The sequence below is a fragment of the Pteropus alecto genome, unplaced genomic scaffold (assembly GCF_000325575.1).
Source record: "Pteropus alecto unplaced genomic scaffold, ASM32557v1 scaffold321, whole genome shotgun sequence".
NCBI lineage: Eukaryota > Metazoa > Chordata > Mammalia > Chiroptera > Pteropodidae > Pteropus > Pteropus alecto.
Genome location: NW_006431044.1, coordinates 190,732 through 194,645, shown reverse-complemented (window position 1 = coordinate 194,645; position 3,914 = coordinate 190,732).

Here is a 3,914-nt window from a genome sequence, read left to right as displayed (position 1 = left end):
CAGCAGGCAAGCGAGGACACACGGGCGGTCACTTCCCAAAGCGACATCTCCTAGAACAAAGGATGGGATTCGTCTTTACTCAGGCAAGTCATGCAGAAACATCAAGGTCAAACCTCAGCATCGCATGTATAAGTGGAGACATTCCTGCCCATGTGCACTTTGAAAACATGCCTATATGTCCATCAAATGTACAAAAATGGCATGAAATTACCCCTGGGAGGAGACTTTAGTGTTATAATGATGGTATAATGAGAAATGTTCATGGGGTCTATATCGAGTTCTTTAAGCTGCCTTGGCCACCTCAGGTGGTTTCCACTGTATCACCCCTTTCCTGCCCCGTTCTGCAAAACAGCTCCAGCAATTATCAATGTCGGGTGGCACAGGTATGGAAGCCAGTTTAATTAAGTCTCAGCCTTTCTCTGGAACTCTTGGCAAATTCGAGCATATGGTTACACAAACGTTATAAAATCTAGGGTGATCTAAGTGGGTTTACAGGTTAATCTAGCACAGTTATAAATTGTAAATAAAAGTTAGTCTACGCTAGGCTGTATGTATAGGTTTGGTTACATTATCTTGTGTTAATAAAGCCTGACTCAGAATAGGTGGGTATATAACTTTTTTAGAAATTGCAAACTTTCATCTAAAATGATTTTTTTTCCTTTTATATTCCTTGCACATATCACAATGGAATTCCAGAAGATTTATCTTGCTTAAAATGGTTATATAGGAGGCTGCTGAACTCACATTCCCCTATGGACGATTACCCTGAAAAATCCAGATAGTAGCTGAGAGATTCCTACACATTGCATGAGCTAGAAGAACCCACATCAAAATGGGTGGGATAGGCTGAGACACAAGCTCGCCATAAACTCCACCCCCAGTAGCAGCAGCACATAATTAGGATGGAATTCACAACTCCCAGCTTCTCCCGGAGGAGCTAAGGGTTTGGATCCTACATCTGGCACACTAAATTCTATGACGTGTACCTGAGAGAAAGGCCTTCGAAAACATCGAGCTTTGAAAGCAAGCAGGGCTACGTCCATGAGACCCACAAGGCTACCTTAGCCAGCTCGCTAATCTACAAACCTGTACAGCATGTTATTGTACAAAATGTCGGAAGATTAAATCAAGCACAAGGGAAATGATGCAGTCGAAAGTCACAGTACACAGGACGACTGAGGCTGCTGCTGGCGTAACACAGCACTGTTTCACAGAAACATTTTTTTTAATAAGTCGAAAGAATACATTCCAAAATAACAATAAATAGTATAGTACAGTAGAAGAACAAAGTTGGAGGTATCACACTTCTTGATATCAAGCTGTACTACAAAGCTATAGTAATCAAAACAGCATTGTAATAAAGTAATTAAAAAAACAGCATAAAAACACACATAAATCAATGGAACAAAATAGAAAGCCTATAAACTAATCCACGACTACATGGTCATTTAGTCTTTGACAAAGGAGGCAATTATACACAATGAGGTAAAGACATTCTCTTCAATAAATGGTGTTGGGAAAACTGGACAGATATTTGCAAAATAATGAAACTAGACTATCTTCTTACACCATATGCAAGAAAAAGAAAAAGAAAAAAACCCCAAACTCATAATGAATTAAAGACTTAAATGTAAGACCTGAAACCATAAAACTTCTAGAAGAAAACATAGGCAGAAAAACTTTTTGATATTACTATTAGTAATTTTTTTCTGATGTATCTCCTTGATTAAAAAAATAAATAAAAATAAACAAATGGGACTACATCAAACTAAAAAGTTTTGCACAGCAAAGGAACTGTCAACAAAATGAAAAGATAGCATCTTGAATAGGAGAAAATATTTGCCTATGAGACATTTGACAAGGAGTTAGTATCCAAAATTTATAAAGAACTCTTCTAGCTGAACACCCAAAATAAAAAATCCAGTTAATAAATGGGCATAAGACCTGAATAGGTATTTCTCCAAAGAGGACATACAGATGGTCAATAGACATATGGAAAGATACTCAAAGTAACTAATCATCAGAGAAATGAAAATGAAAACCACAATGAGATATCGCTTCACACCCGTGAGAATGGCCATCATCAATAAATCAAATACAACAAATGTTGGCAAAGATGTGGAGAAAAGGGAATCCTCCCTCATACACTGTCGGTGGGATTGTAAATTGGTACAGTTTGGAGGTTCCCTGAAAAATTAAAAATAGAACTAACTTTTTATGCAATAATTGAACTGGGTGTTAATCCAAAGGAAAAAAACAAAAAAACAACCAAACACTAGTTCGTTATGATCCTTGCATCCCTATGTTCATAGCAGCACTATTCACAATGGCCAAGATATGGAGTAACCTAAGTGCTCATCAATAGACGAAGTTTGGTATATATACAATGGAATATTACTCGGTCATTAAAAACAATGAAATCTAACCGTTTGCAATGACATAGATGGACCTAGAGGGTATCATGCCGAGTGGAATAAATCAGAAGGAGAAAGATAAATACTATATGATTTCACTTACATGGGGAATCTAAGGAACATAAAAAACTAACAAACTATAAATGAAAACAGACTCACAGATACAGAAAACAAACTGGTGATTACCAGAGGGGAGAGAAGTTGGGAGCTGGGTGAATAGTTGAAGGGATGAAGAAATACAAATTAGTAGTTACAAAACAATCATGGGGATTTAGAGTATAGCATGGGGAATACAGACAATATTATTGTAACGATTGTGTCACATGGGTGCTAGAACAATCAAGGATCACTTCACGGATGGTATAAATGTCTATCTTTTTTTAAAATACATTTATTTATTTCAATTAGTTTCAAGTATATAATACATTGGTTAGACATCTATATTGTTCATAAAACGATTGCCCCAATTGCTCCCTCCCTCCCCTGGCTAAAGGTCTTTTAAAAATTAAAGAACAATGACGAAAACATAGTATAGTAAATACAAAAACCAGCAACGGTCATTTAGTATCAGTGTCAAGTGTCGTATAATTATGCTGTACTTTTAGATGATGGGCAGCACAGTAGGTTTGTTTACACTAGCATCACAACTAACGCATGAGTAATGCATTGCAGTATAACAGTGATAGCTGCAATGTCCTTCAGCAATAGGATGTTTTTAGCCTCATTGTAGTTTTTGGGGACCACCATCAAATATGTGGTCTGTCATTAACCCAAGTGTGCTCTTCCCATTTAGCCCTCTCCTACCCAAACACTGGCAAACACCGATCCTTTTACTGTCTCGATAGTTTGGCTGTTTCCACATGTCATATACTTGAAATCATAATCATATATTATGTACACTTCTCAGATTGGCTTGTTTCACTAAGTAATATACATTCAGGATTCCAATATGTGTTTTCATGATTTGAGAACTCATTTGTTTTTAATGCTAATTTTATTCCATTGTCCGGATGTGCCACAGTTTATCCATTCACCTATGGACTGTTGCTTCTTGATTACTTCCTAGTACTGGCAGTTAATAAAGTTGTTATAAACGTCTATCTGCAGGTTTTTATTTTTATTTATTTATTTAAATTAATTAATTATTCTTATGGTGACATTGGTTAATGCAATCCAATAGGTTTCAGCTATACAATTTTAGTATATGTGCTGCCGAAGCGAGCACGTTTTCAGCTATACGTCTACGTGTTTTTGTGTGGACATAAATTTTCACTAACTTTGGGTAAATACCAAGGAGCGCAATACTGATTGTATGATAAGAGTATAATTAGTTTTAGACGAAAATGCCACACCATCCTCCAAAGCGGCTTTACCATATTGCATTCCCTCCAGCGGTGAATGAGAGTTTCTGTTGCTCCATGTTTTTGCCAGCATTTGATGATGTCAGTGTTCTGGATTTTTGACCATTTGTAATAGATATGTATTGACACCTAACTTTAA